The sequence below is a fragment of the Anomaloglossus baeobatrachus genome, chromosome 7, assembly GCF_048569485.1.
Source record: "Anomaloglossus baeobatrachus isolate aAnoBae1 chromosome 7, aAnoBae1.hap1, whole genome shotgun sequence".
In the NCBI taxonomy this organism is placed as follows: Eukaryota; Metazoa; Chordata; class Amphibia; order Anura; family Aromobatidae; genus Anomaloglossus; species Anomaloglossus baeobatrachus.
Genome location: NC_134359.1, coordinates 57,762,676 through 57,777,629, shown reverse-complemented (window position 1 = coordinate 57,777,629; position 14,954 = coordinate 57,762,676). Strand labels below are relative to the sequence as shown.

The following is a 14,954-nucleotide window of genomic DNA, read 5'->3' as shown; positions in this document are numbered from 1 at the left end:
TCTAATGGATGATTACAGGACATGTGGACTGAAATCTGCAAAGCAGGTGTCTGGAAAAGCTGGGTGACATCCTGAGCATCACTGCTGCCATGCTGTGCTGTCACCCAGCTTTCCCAGAGTTGTGGTGACATCCTGAGCATCACTGCCGCCATGCTGTGCTGTCACCCAGCTTTCCCAAAGCTGTGGGTGACATCCTGAGCATCACTGCCGCCATGCTGTGCTGTCACCCAGCTTTCCCAGAGCTGTGGGTGACATCCTGAGCATCACTGCCGCCATGCTGTGCTGTCACCCAGCTTTCCCAGAGCTGTGGGTGACATCCTGAGCATCACTGCCGCCATGCTGTGCTGTCACCCAGCTTTCCCAGAGCTGTGGGTGACATCCTGAGCATCACTGCCGCCATGCTGTGCTGTCACCCAGCTTTCCCAGAGCTGTGGGTGACATCCTGAGCATCACTGCCGCCATGCTGTGCTGTCACCCAGCTTTCCCAGAGCTGTGGGTGACATCCTGAGCATCACTGCCGCCATACTGTGCTGTCACCCAGCTTTCCCAGAGCTGTGGTGACATCCTGAGCATCACTGCAGCCATACTGTGCTGTCACCCAGCTTTCCCAGAGCTGTGGGTGACATCCTGAGCATCCCTGCTGCCATACTGTGCTGTCACCCAGCTTTCCCAGAGCTGTGGTGACATCCTGAGCATCACTGCAGCCATACTGTGCTGTCACCCAGCTTTCCCAGAGCTGTGGGTGACATCCTGAGCATCCCTGCTGCCATACTGTGCTGTCACCCAGCTTTCCCAGAGGATACATAAAGAAAGACAATAGCTGTCAGGGCATGCAGGTATTTGTAGTACCTCTTACAATGCACCTCATTGCCTACAACATAAAAAAACCATCAGCAGAACCCCTAATAGATGGCCGGTCCCAGCAATGCTGCTCCACCCGGCCGCAGGCTGTGCACACTGACAATAACAACCACTAGGCCTCAGTGTGAGCCATCACGTCAGCCTATTACCCCCACCACAGCCCATATCCACCGAATAACCAACCTCACGTCTCCCCCACCGGCTCCAATCTTGTCACCGCCCTGTCTTCACTGTGCACCCCGCCCGACACCGGCCACATACACTGCGAATGACTGATACTCTACGGAAACCGATGAAGAACAAAATACAGAGCGCGCAGCTGCAATGACGTCACCCAAAGCAGAAGGCGACGCTAAGAACTAGACCGAGCAAGGGACATTTCCGGTGTGTCTCCGAAACAGGCGCCATTTTAGTGTGGATATGTACGTTTGTTATAACTGGTGTTGGTCTCCGGGAAACATACTGCAGTATTATACGACTCCGGGACAATTTTACATCATTTGTCTAAGGCCCCCTTCACACGTCCGTGAAAAACACGCACGTGTGTTACGGGCCGTTTTTCGGGTCCGTGTCCCGTTTTTGTGTCCGTTTTTATGGTCCGTGTGGCACCTGTGTGAATTGCGTATGCTAGCCGTGTTTGTGTGCAGAACGTCCGTGTGTGCGTGTGGAATTAACGTGTATGTGTACGTGTAATGTCCGTGTGTAATGTCCGTGTGTGTGATGCACAATGTCGTTTATAAATGTCGGCTGACAGCAGACAGAGTTGCGCGATGAGAATGAACTCGGGTGAACTTCACCCGACTTCATCCTCATACCGCGGCTCTGTCTGTGTCGAGTACTGATTAGCGGTCACCTGTGAAGGATTCACCGGTGACCGCTAATCCCCCGATTGACTGAAGTGTCCCCCCCTCTCTCATACTCACCGATCCCCGGCTCTGCACGGCATTCACACGGCTGCGGCGGCTTTTACTATTTTGAAAAAGCCGGCCGCTCATTAAACAATCTCCTATTCCCTGCTTTCCCCGCCCACCGGCGCCTATGATTGGTTACAGTGAGACACGCCCCCACACTGAGTGACAGGTGCCTCACTGCACCCAATCACAGCAGCCGGTGGGCGTGTCTATACTGTGCAGTAAAATAAATAAATAAATAATTAAAAAAAAACGGCGTGCGGTCCCCCCAATTTAAAAGCCAGCCAGATAAAGCCATACGGCTGAAGGCTGGTATTCTCAGGATGGGGAGCTCCACGTTATGGGGGGCCCCCCACCCTAACAATATCAGTCAGCAGCCGCCCAGAATTGCCGCATACATTAGATGCGACAGTTCTGGGACTGTACCCGGCTCTTCCCGATTTGCCCTGGTGCGTTGGCAAATCGGGGTAATAAGGAGTTATTGGCAGCCCATAGCTGCCAATAAGTCCTAGATTAATCATGTCAGGCGTCTATGAGATACCTTCCATGATTAATCTGTAAGTTACAGTAAAAAAACACACACACACGAAAAAATCCTTTATTTGAAATAAAAAACACACACAAATTCCCTCATTACCAATTTATTAACCCCGACAAACCCTCCATGTCCGGCGTACTCCACGGACCTCCAGCGTCCCATCCAGCTCTGCTGCATGGAGGTGACAGGAGCAGCAGAATACACCGCCGCTCCGGTCACCTCCACGCAGCTAATGAGATGAGTAGCGCGATCAGCTGCTGTCAGTCAGGTCGGTGGCCGCGGGTAACCTCACTGACAGCAGCTGATCGCGCTACTCATCTCATTAGCTGCGTGGAGGTGACCGGAGCGGCGGTGTCTTCTGCTGCTCCTGTCACCTCCATGCAGCAGAGCTGGACGCGACGCTGGAGGTCCGTGGAGTACGCCGGACATGGAGGGTTTGTCGGGGTTAATAAATTGGTAATGAGGGAATTTGTGTGTGTTTTTTATTTCTAATAAAGGATTTTTTCGGGTGTGTGTGTTTATTTACTGTAATTTACAGATTAATCATGGAGGGTGTCTCATAGACGCCTGACATGATTAATCTAGGACTTATTGGCAGCTATGGGCTGCCAATAACTCCTTATTACCCCGATTTGCCAACGGCACCAGGGCAAATCGGGAAGAGCCGGGTACAGCCCCAGAACTGTCGCATATAATGTATGCGGCAATTCTGGGCGGCTGCTGACTGATATTGTTAGGGTGGGGGGCTCCCCATAACGTGGAGCTCCCCATCCTGAGAATACCAGCCTTCAGCCGTATGGCTTTATCTGGCTGGCTTTTAAATTGGGGGGAACCGCACGCCGTTTTTTTTTAATTATTTATTTATTTATTTTACTGCACAGTATAGACACGCCCACCGGCTGCTGTGATTGGGTGCAGTGTGACACCTGTCACTCAGCGTGGGGGCGTGTCTCACTGTAACCAATCATAGGCGCCGGTGGGCGGGGAAAGCAGGGAATACGAAATTGTTTAATGGGCGGCCGGCTTTTTCAAAATAGTAAAAGCCGCCGCAGCAGTGTGAATGCCGTGCAGCGCTGCGCCGGAGATCGGGGAACGGTAAGTATGAGAGAGGGGGGGAAACTGACCGACAGACTGTGAGAGAGGGACAGACAGACAGAGAGACCGACAGAGAGACAGAGAGACTGACCGACGGACTCAGGGAGATTGACCGACATACACAGAAATAGAAAGAATAGCCGACATCACTAGAAATAAAAACACCAAACGGACACGGACTATAGGTATATGCATACGTGTTTACTAACGTGTGTGCACATACCCATAGACTTTCATTGTGTCCACGTGTGCGTGCTCCGTGCAGATAACGGACATGCATCCGTGCCAAACGCAAACACATACGGATCACGGACACGCACACACGGACATAATGAAATAACGGACGTGTGACCACAATCATAGATTAACATTGGTGCACGTTTGGCCGTGTCTCCGGCATATACGGAAACGGACCAAACACGCACGTGTATCACGGACGTGTGAAGGGGGCCTAAGTGACACGTCCGTGCCACACACCTATCCGTATGACATACGGATAGCCATGGACAGTATGAGCTGTTATATTTACCTGTCCCCAGTGCTGCTGTCTCCTGCGCTGCTGTCATTTTCATGTCAGCTGTGAATGCAGTGAATATGCAATGAGCATAATGATCGACCTGGAAGTAACAGCAGAGACAGCAGCGATGGAGACAGGTAAGAATAAAAATTCTTTATTTTTATGTCACCTGTGTTTTCTCTGATCACATCAGTGTGCAGTCAATGTGACACCCGTGCCCCCAGAGAAAACGGACATGTCACTGTGTGGAGCATATATGTGCCACCTAGTCCATCTCAAAACACGGACACCCGGTCCATCTCAACACACGGACGTGTGTGCAGACCCATTGATTTTAATGTGTCTATGTGTGTCCATGTATCCCGTACGTGTGGAAATGGACATCACACGTACCAGAGACACGGATGTGTGAAGGAGGTCTAATAGATGCGCCACCTCTGGGGCGACTGCAGGCTGCTATTTTTCGGCTGGGAAGAGTCAAATAACCATGACCCTTCCCACCCTAAAATGGTGACCTAAAACATCGCTGTCACACTTATGGGCCAAAAAAGAACCTCACTTTTGCTAAAATGGAGTGCTGCCTTCATCCTTTTTTCTTTATCTATCTATCTAGCATTTTCCTGGCTTTGCACATGTTTTACACATAAAATACCGTTCATTTCAGTATTATGTCACACGTATGACAAACACGGATGGTCATACAAATGTTCAAAACGGACCGTGCAAAGCGTGCTTTTTTAAAAACGTGTGTGGAGTCCTAAGATACAGGGTCCACAACTTTTTCTGTCTCAGAGACCACATTTATAGAACCAATTCTATGGGCCACAATAAAACCTAAAGTGGCACTATGATCCAGGCCATTTAGAAATCATCATTAAATAACATGAATGTCTTTTCATAGGACTCTCCCCTGCCATGAAAATGAGTTATCGTCTCACCTAATGGTATTCTACAAGGACACCACCATGCATGGTAACCTACTCCCATAAAACTACATGGCCACCTCTCCACGTCATCTGCTCCTTTCTGGAGTGCTACACAAGGGTCAGGAGACCTCCATTTGCAAATATTTGGGGTTCCAGAGAGGAATATAGACGCTCCGGATCATCAAAGTGTTCATACCTGTAAAACACTTTGAAAAATGTTGTACTAAGCAAAGTTACACAAAAATTCTACAACTTTTGGCTTTTTCACACCAGTTTCGGGCATATCCGCCAAATTAGGCAGAATGAGGAGGATCCGGGATGGGGGTGGGTATGACTTCATGGTGTTTCTATTGGGCCTCCGTCACACATCCGTGCCGCCGGTACGTGTTTGCCTTTTTTTTCAAGTACCGGAGACACGTACACACGTGGGCCTAGGTAATCCTAATGTTTTGGACACATGTAAGTATTTCGGAACAGAACGTGTGTCCGTTTTGTACTTACATGTGTCCGCGAGTTCCATTCGCTGACATGTCAGTGTTTCTCCGGTAGCATGGGTGTCACACGGCCCGCACCCGTACCACACGGATGTAGTGTGGATGCGGGTCCGTGTGACACACGCCGGAGAAACACACGTGTCAGGTTAAAAATAAAAAAAACACAAACTCACCTCCACAAGTCCTTCAGGCTCTGCCGCGGCTGTCCCCTGCATCCGTCCCCCAGTGAATTTGAACAACGCTTCTTCTTCACTGGGGGCCGGAAGCAGCATCAGCGGGGCGTGGCCTGTGCCGGACACTGTCATTCAGCACCACAGACAGCGCCGGAAGAAGCAGGTAAGGCGGGGCTTTCCGTTCTCCTTGTGTTATTACGTATAACACACGGAGAACACGTACGTGCCACAAAAACGGCACACAGGGAGAAAACCACCCCTTTAACACGTACGTGACAAAAACATTACGTTTTGGCACGTAAGTGTGGCAGAGGCCTTGAAGTGTGCCCCACCTGTGAATTTATTAAATGGTGGGCCTCTCTTATTCATGCACGCCCATCATGTAGACTGGTGTACAAAATGTCAGTCTCATTAATCAGAGCCACAGTCTGTGTCTGCTGTGCCATGTGCTACGCCACATCTATGCTCTGTGGCATGAAATATACATGTCAGAAGCCAACAGACAAGCATGTCTATTACCAGATAATTAGAGGCCACATAGACCACAGGATGTGCACCCTGCTCCTTTAATTCCACAGCACTTTACAGACAATATCATCACTGTCCCCATTGAGGCTCACAAACGCTGGGAGGTGGGAGTAAGTTCATGTCACTTCTTTGAAGCGGATCCTAATGGAAAAAGCTCCAAGCTAGGCACCGTCCAATCAGAAGGCTGCAATAAAACATTTCAGGAACAATTAGAAAACTCATTTTTGATCTCCTAAAAAATGTATTTCGATGTTCATAGCTTAAAGGGGTTATCCGGCTTATTTTGAGTTTTTTTCATTATTATCCTATTGGGCTACATTGGGGCAGGTAAGTAGATAGTGAGCACTTACCTGCCCTGCTGTCAGCCCCTCTCCCCCGGCTCAGAGTGGTCATGTGACCGCTCCTGCCGCGATTTTGCTGCTTCCGGTCATTTCATGTCAACATGGGCAGGGCGATGTTGACATACAAATCTGGAACAGTATGTCGCCTCCCTGCTGGGCGGGTACAGTGTGATGAGCCCCGCCCCCTTCCCTGCACCCTCCCACACATTCCCCCGCACCCCGTACTCTGCCCACAACCTCCCCCTGCACTTCTGTGGGACCCGTGACCTGGGGGCGGGGCCTGGCGGCGGCTGCCGTGGTGTCAGCGCCAGCACCGGGCCCCCTGCTCAGGATCACACATTCAAATGTATCAGCATCACAGATCACCGATGCCGGTACATTTGAAAGTGCTGATGAGAAGCAGCGCAGCGCTGCTTCTCATCACTGTCCCTCCCGCTGTCTGTGCTCTCTTCAGCACAGCGATGACGTCACTACTGTGCTGATATGGCCAGAGCACAGACAGCGCGCGAACGTGCAGGAGCGGCGGGGACCGAGGACAGGTGAGTATGTACTCCCTATGGGGGGGGGTCAGTGCACAGCCCGATGTGTGTGTGTATATGCGGTGCACAGCCCGATGCGTGTGTGTGTGTGTGTGGTGCACCGCCTGATGTGTGTGTGTGTGTGTGTGTATATGCGGTGCACAGCCTGATGTGTGTGTGTGTATGTATGCGGTGCACAGCCCGATTGTGTGTGTGTGTGTGTGTGTGTGTGTGTCTGTGTATATGCGGTGCACAGCCCGATGTGTGTGTGTGTGTGTATGCGGTGCACAGCCCGATGTGTGTGTGTGTGTGTATGCGGTGCACAGCCCGATGTGTGTGTGTGTGTATGCGGTGCACAGCCCGATGTGTGTGTATGCGGTGCACAGCCCGATGTGTGTGTATGCGGTGCACAGCCCGATGTGTGTGTGTGTGTGTATGCGGTGCACAGCCCGATGTGTGTGTGTGTATGCGGTGCACAGCCTGATGTGTGTGTATGTGGTGCAGAGCCTGATGTGTGTGTATGCGGTGCACAGCCTGATGTGTGTGTATGCGGTGCACAGCCTGATGTGTGTATGCGGTGCAGAGCCTGATGTGTGTATGCGGTGAACAGCCTGATGTGTGTGTATGCGGTGCAGAGCCTGATGTGTGTGTATGCGGTGCAGAGCCTGATGTGTGTGTATGCGGTGCAGAGCCTGATGTGTGTGTATGCGGTGCAGAGCCTGATGTGTGTGTATGCGGTGCAGAGCCTGATGTGTGTATGCGGTGCACAGCCTGATGTGTGTATGCGGTGCACAGCCTGATGTGTGTATGCGGTGCACAGCCTGATGTGTGTGTATGTGTGACGCCCTGGGCAAGCCAGGGGTCACAGGTCATCACACCACCACACCCTACATCCCAGTTAGGAACACCAAGGCTACTAAAATCCTTGTTGCTTTCCTCCAGGGGCTGATGTTCACACCAGGGGGGTGGGCCAGGCGGTTGGCTCCGCCCACCGAGGAGTACACAGCCCTGGAGGCGGGAGAACCAGGCAGTGCAGTGCAGTTGAGGGGAGTGAAGTAGAAGGAAGTGGTAGAGGAGCTAAGTGAAAGTGAAGTAGTAGTGGAGCAAAGAAGAAAAGAGTAAAAGAGAGAGTAGAAAGCCCTGAAGTTAGTCCAGCTAAGTGCAGGACAGTGTCAGCAAGGTCAGCAACAGCGGTGATTGTCTGGAGGGGGACTGCTCGGAGGTTGCTGGAAGGACTGCAGACGGGTAGTGGCCCGGCGGTCTGGAGCAGTATACGAAGGACAGTCAGCACCAGGGCAGGGGCCTCTCGGACCCCGGCAAGGCTAGGAGTCGCCATAATTTGCCGAATCCGTCAGTGAAGGGGACGTCGGTCTCCAAACAACCAAGTCCCGATTGAAGGCAAAAGTCCAACCATTAAGGAGGAACACCGCCACCACCAGGGCACCAGTTCCTCGGGGCCAGCGTCTGCGGGCAAAGTAGGGCTCCTTCGGCCCATATCCAAGCCGGGGAGCGGGTTACCGGTGGGAACCCATCGCTACCAACACAGAAACATTAGGTGCAGGTCAAAGGGACATCACCGTTACCTACTGGGAGAGCAAGTGCAGCCGTCCGTGGGCACCGTCTTTCCAGCCGTGTGTTTTACCGAGAATTGTGTCACCGTCTCAGGCTGAGTGAGTACCACAGTGCCGGAAGGCACAGCGCTGCCCCCGCGTCCCTGCGCCCACCAGGCCCTGCAGCTCCCACCTCATCACTGGGCCCCGGGATCACCAACCCCTACCCACGGAGGGGCAACGCAACAACTAGCTGCTCCACGTCACCACTCCCGGGATCCCCATATCGAGCAGCGGTGGTGCTAACAAATCACCACAACCGTGGGTGGCGTCACGGACAATATACTTCATCCCAAAACCCAATCCCCTTTCACTCACAGGCGAGGAGCGCCGCTCGAGACCCCCGGGATCCGGCCCACCGCTCGAGCCACCACTGAGCAGCAGCAGCCGGACCCGAGCAGAGGGGTGAGCGAGGTGCCGGCACCCTCCTCCCCGCCTGCGACATATGCGGTGCACAGCCTGATGTGTGTGTGTATGCAGTGCACAGCCTGATGTGTGTATGCGGTGCACAGCCTGATGTGTGTGTGCGCGGTGCACAGCCTGATGTGTGTGTGCGCGGTGCACAGCCTGATGTGTGTGTATGCGGTGCACAGCCTGATGTGTGTATGTGGTGCAGAGCCTGATGTGTGTATGCGGTGCACAGCCTGATGTGTGTGTATGCGGTGCACAGCCTGATGTGTGTGTATGCGGTGCACAGCCTGATGTGTGTGTATGTGGTGCAGAGCCTGATGTGTGTGTATGCGGTGCAGAGCCTGATGTGTGTATGCGGTGCACAGCCTGATGTGTGTGTGTATGCGGTGCAGAGCCTGATGTGTGTGTGTATGCGGTGCACAGCCTGATGTGTGTGTGTATGCGGTGTACAGCCTGATGTGTGTGTGTATGCGGTGCACAGCCTGATGTGTGTATGCGGTGCACAGCCTGATGTGTGTGTATGCGTTGCACAGCCTGATGTGTGTGTGTATGCGGTGCACAGCCTGATGTGTGTGTATGCGGTGCACAGCCTGATGTGTGTGTATGCGGTGCACAGCCCGATGTGTGTATGCGGTGCACAGCCTGATGTGTGTATGCGGTGCACAGCATGATGTGTGTATGCGGTGCACAGCCTGATGTGTGTATGCGGTGCACAGCCTGATGTGTGTGTATGCGGTGCACAGCCTGATGTGTGTGTATGTGGTGCACAGCCTGATGTGTGTGTGTGTGTATGCGGTGCACAGCCTGATGTGTGTGTATGTGGTGCAGAGCCTGATGTGTGTATGCGGTGCACAGCCTGATGTGTGTGTGCGGTGCACAGCCTGATGTGTGTGTGCGGTGCACAGCCTGATGTGTGTATGCGGTGCACAGCCTGATGTGTGTGTGCGGTGCACAGCCTGATGTGTGTGTATGCGGTGCACAGCCTGATGTGTGTGTATGCGGTGCACAGCCTGATGTGTGTGTGTATGCGGTGCACAGCCTGATGTGTGTGTGTGTGTATGCGGTGCACAGCCTGATGTGTGTGTATGCGGTGCACAGCCTGATGTGTGTGTATGCGGTGCACAGCCTGATGTGTGTGTATGCGGTGCACAGCCTGATGTGTGTGTATGCGGTGCACAGCCTGATGTGGGGCTGTTATTTGCAATGCTGTAGTGATGAGAGGTCAGTGCTGGGGCAGAATATACTGACAGGGAATGTGGGTGCAGGGGGCGGGCAGGGGGCGAGGCTGGACACTGGGGTGGGGCTGGACACTGGGGCGGGCGGTGTCAGCTCTGACTGGGAGGTTTTGCACAGGAAGTGGTCAGTTTGCTGGAGCTGAATGTAAACAAGAAGCTGCAGAGAATAAAGGGATAATTCAAGAGGAACAAAAGTTAGAAAGCAAAAAATAACAATGTAGGGGTGATTTATATGACAATACAGCACAGATTAGCTTAAACTCAAAAATTTTTGTTATGTCGGACAACCCCTTTAATATTGAGAAACCAATCAAGAGTGTAGGAACAGATTGACAGGGTCAGACAGTATCTGCAGGACCGCTACACCAACCACGTATCAAGAAGAAGCTCCTCCTCTAATATCACTATACAATTAGAAATGTCATGGGCAGTGCAGAAATCTAAAAGGTGTTTTTGCTAAATTTTAATATCATTAGGACCAACTTTAATAGGATAGGGAACAATTTACCAATCGCTCCAAGTCTAACCATTGAGACCCCCAGTAATAACAACAATGGGACTCCAGAGCCTTGAGAACTACAAAGTTACACATGCTTGGCCTCGGTTCCATTGGTTGTCCATGGGATCGCCGGCGATAGCCAAGCGCTAGTCTACAGCACAACAGCTAAGGATGAATGGAGGGGATGTGCACATGCTCGATCTCCGCTCCAATGAAATGGAGCTCTGACGAGCTACTGCTCTAGAAATCAGGTTGGATCCAGTGATCAGGCTGCCTGTCATGAGTGTGCATCTCTCTGGGGAGACTTCTGGCAAGTCTGGGACCAGAAGGTCATAACACCTAAAGCCTGCTTTACATGTTACGATTTCACATACGATATCGTATGCGATCGTAACCGCCCCCATCGTATGTGTGGCACGTTCAATTTGTTGAATGTGCCGCACAAACGATTAACCCCCGTCACACGTACTTACCCGTCCATACGACCTCGATGTGGGTGGCGAACATCCACTTCCTGGAGTGGGAGGGACGTTCGGCGTCGCATTGCCGTCACGCAGCAGCCGGCCAATAGAAGCGGAAGGGCGGAGCTGAGCGGGACGTAAACATCCCGCCCACCTCCTTCCTTCCGCATTGTGGGCCGGGAGCCGCGGGACGCAGGTAAGATCTGTTCATCGTTCCCGGGGTGTCACACACTGCGATGTGTGCTACCCCGGGTACGATGAACAACCTGACGTTCAATTTTTAGGAATTGACCGACATGCATGCGATGAATGTTTCAACGTTCAATCGCAATCGCACGTAGCTGTTACATGCTACAATGTACCTTACAATGCCGGATGTGCATCACTTACAACGTGACCCCGCCGACACATTGTAAGATATATTGTAGCGTGTAAAGCCCGCTTTATTGTTCGTGAGTCTACAACTGATATTTGAATGTATCTACTTTCTTTTTAGTACTGCTGGTGTTAAGGACGGTTTCCTACCTGGCTGTCCGTTGTAACCTTAATCTCAGGTGCAGCTCTTTTGCGACCTCCCCTCTTTACTATAAAAAGTCAAGTAATGTCACATGTTTTGCCTTCTGACGCTGGTTATACAATCTCATTCTTATGCTGACCACTTTGGAAGGAGTCTGTCTCTGGAAAAAGCTGAGGAGTTGTGACTATTGCAAGTGCGATGTTTTGCTGCATTGAAGAAGCTTGGGAGTGTTTTCCTTTTTGTGTCTTTTTCCCTTTGTCGGTCTCCCTTACCTTGTGTTGTATTACTGCAGTGGTAAGACTAGTGCTCTCGCCAGCTATCTCATTAGCCAGGGTGAGTTCAGGGCAAGCGAGGGCCTAGGCACGTGACGGCGAACGGGGGAATGACTCCTATAGGTGTGCCGCCCCAGCGCAGACCGGGGTGCTCAGATCCGGGATGGTCATGGCTCGAGGGGTCCGGACCCGGGCTCGGCAGACACTCAGATCCTTGAAAGGGGATTATTTACAGAGAAGAAGTTCGTGACGCCACCTGTGGATTGCAGTCATGGGGAGTACCGCCGCTGCTGTAGGGAGTACCCGGGACGGATGGAGTGGGGCAGCCAGGTGTTAATCCCTCCACAAGTAGGGAAGGCCCCCGGGACTCTGCAGGGTTGGTGGATGGTGTTGTGCAGGCTTAATGGGCAGGCAGGATGCAGGGAGGGGGCAGTGTATTCACTCAGGTTGTTGTGATGTTAGATGCAGCCAATGAAGCAGACTCACACACTGTAGTAAACCAAAGTCTCTGGGTACCACTGCAACTGTGGGAAGCCCGTCCGGGTGTCCGCTCCCACCGGTATCACTTAATGGTCCAGAGCCTGCCTCCGTGCACAAATGTAGTTGTTCTTGTGACCCCTTGGCCTAAAGCTGTCAGGGTCCCGCTCCCTATGTGTAGTGGAGCTATGCTCTCGATGGCTGGCACTTGGGATCTCAGTAGGTCGCATAAGCTGGAAAGCCCTATCCCCCTCTTTGTGCTGATGCCTTCGATCTCTGAGCTCTTGGGGAAGTTCATAATTCACCTGGGAGGAAGAGTCTCTTTATCAGGACGTTGAACCGTTTCCTGATCTAGGGTCCTGTACCCCGCCGTGCTCGGTAGCGGTCCGGTTACTGGACTTTCCAATTCCGACCGTCCTCCAAGACTAAGTCAGTACACCCCTTTCCAATACGCTGCGACCGGGTCTCCGACTCCTTTGGTCCCGGACCACCGTCTGCGACCCAACTTAGGTCACTCCCAAAAGCTACAACTCCCAGCTCCTCACTCTTTAGGAGATACTACTCAACTCCAACTCTAAACTGAAACTGACTTCCTTCCCTCCCACCAGTCTGCCTGGGTGGGTGGCCCTTTTCCAGCTAGACCAACCTATTGGTGTGTCTGACAGGTCATGATGTGAGGTGTGGTTGGGATTTGTGGTGCTGATGGGAGTGATACCGGTTTTCAGGAACCTGGAACCAGGGGGGATAGGTCCTGCATCATAGAAAGAGAGGATGCAGTCCCCTGTGACACCCTGATATAGTCAGGGGCATCACATAGGAATGTTTGGGAGCTTTGGGTACAGATTCAGATGAGTTCCAGGAAGTGTCCCCTTTTCCGTCACTAGGGACTTCATTCTGTACCATCACCTTTGTGTTGTGCTGCACGCTGGGTGTCTATACACTCTGAAATGACACTGCCATCATATATTCATAAGCAAGAGAGACTAAAGCTGCATTTTACACTGTCCGATTATAATGGGTGAGTATTATGTAGATAGGGGATATCTTCCATACTGGGTATAATCCTTTTACAAAAAAACTACTTATCTCATAGATTGTAAGCTTGCCAACAGAAGCCTCACTTCTTTTGATACCTATTGAATTGTGTTAAGCCCGTTTTACACGCTGCAATGTATCTTACAATGTGTCGGCGGGGGTCACGTCATAAGTGATGCACATCCGGCATTGTAAGTACATTGCAGTGTGTGACAGGTACGTGCGATTGCGATTGAACGGTAAAACGATCATCGCATACACATCGTACCTTTCTCTAGAATTGAACGTCAGGTTGTTCATCGTACCCGGAGTAGCACACATCGCAGTGTGTGACACCCCGGGAACGATGAACAGATCTTACCTACGTCCGCGGCTCCCACCGACAATGCGGAAGGAAGGAGTTGGGCGGGATGTTTACGTCCCGCTCATCTCCGCCCCTCCGTTTCTATTGGCCGGCTGCCGTGTGACGTCGATGTGATGCCGAACGTCCCTCCCACTCCAGGAAGTGGATGTTCGCCGCCCACAGTGAGGTTGTATGGACGTGTAAGTACGTGTGACAGCTTTTAATCGATTGTGCGGCACGGTCAAAAAATTGAACGTGCCACACATACGATGGGGGCGTTGCAAATCGCATACGATATCGTATGCGAAATTGCAACGTGTAAAGCAGGCTTTACTCTGTAATATCTCATATTGTCTGTACATGTACCTGTTGAATTGTAAAGTGTTGCAGAATATGCTAGCACTATTGAAATACAATTAATATTATTATTATTATTTATCTTCCCTATCTGGCCCAGATGGAACTGGTAAGTATGGTATGTCCCACTGAGGCTGCTTTCACACATCCAGTTTTTGCAGTGCGGCTCAATCCAGCTCAAAAACCTATGCAACGGATGCGGCGAAAAAAAACGGATCCGTTGCATAAGTTTTTCCTTGCGGCCCGTCTGTTTTTTGACAGATGCGGCTTGATACTGAGCATGCGCAGTGCATAAAACCGCATTCGGCGGCCGGATGCGTTTTTTGCTGCAGGACGCCGCATCTGGCGTCCATAGGCTTGCATTGTAAATCACGCCGAATCCGGCGCGATGCGTTTTTTTTGCCGCACCAAAAAACGTGCCAGGCAACGTTCCTTCCAGCAGCCGCATGGGCCAAATATGCCGCATCGGGCAAAAACCGGACGCAACGCAAGGCCATGCGGCACAATCTGGCGCTAATGCAAGTCTATGCGGGAAAAAACACAACCGGCGGCAAACAAAAAGGTTGCGTTTTTTCTCCAGAGCGCCGTATTGTGCCGCTCAGCAAAAAACGGATGTGTGAAAGCAGCCTAAGTCAGCCTGTGATCAAAAACCAATGGATGCTGCCAGAGGATGTGCACTGGATAGGCGAAGAATGAAAGAAATATGTACTTTTATTTGCAATTCCTTCCCTTTTTTTATGGTCGAATCCTGAATATAAGTAGTGATTTTACTAGAAACACATTTTCTGCTATACTCTTGATAGTGGCTATGTGTAGCGCCCAGTCCTGTTGTTTT

The 14,954-nt window shown here is 51.6% G+C and overlaps 1 protein-coding gene across 1 annotated transcript in view; it reads right to left on the bottom strand.

Moving 5' to 3' along the window:
* DYNC1I2 (dynein cytoplasmic 1 intermediate chain 2) overlaps positions 1–1,168 on the bottom strand; it is a 174,205-nt gene extending 173,037 nt beyond the window's left edge. The window contains 1 exon segment of the mRNA XM_075317327.1: positions 1,045–1,168. The gene's annotated coding sequence lies outside the window, so the exon portion shown is untranslated.
* Positions 1,169–14,954: the final 13,786 nt, after the last annotated feature.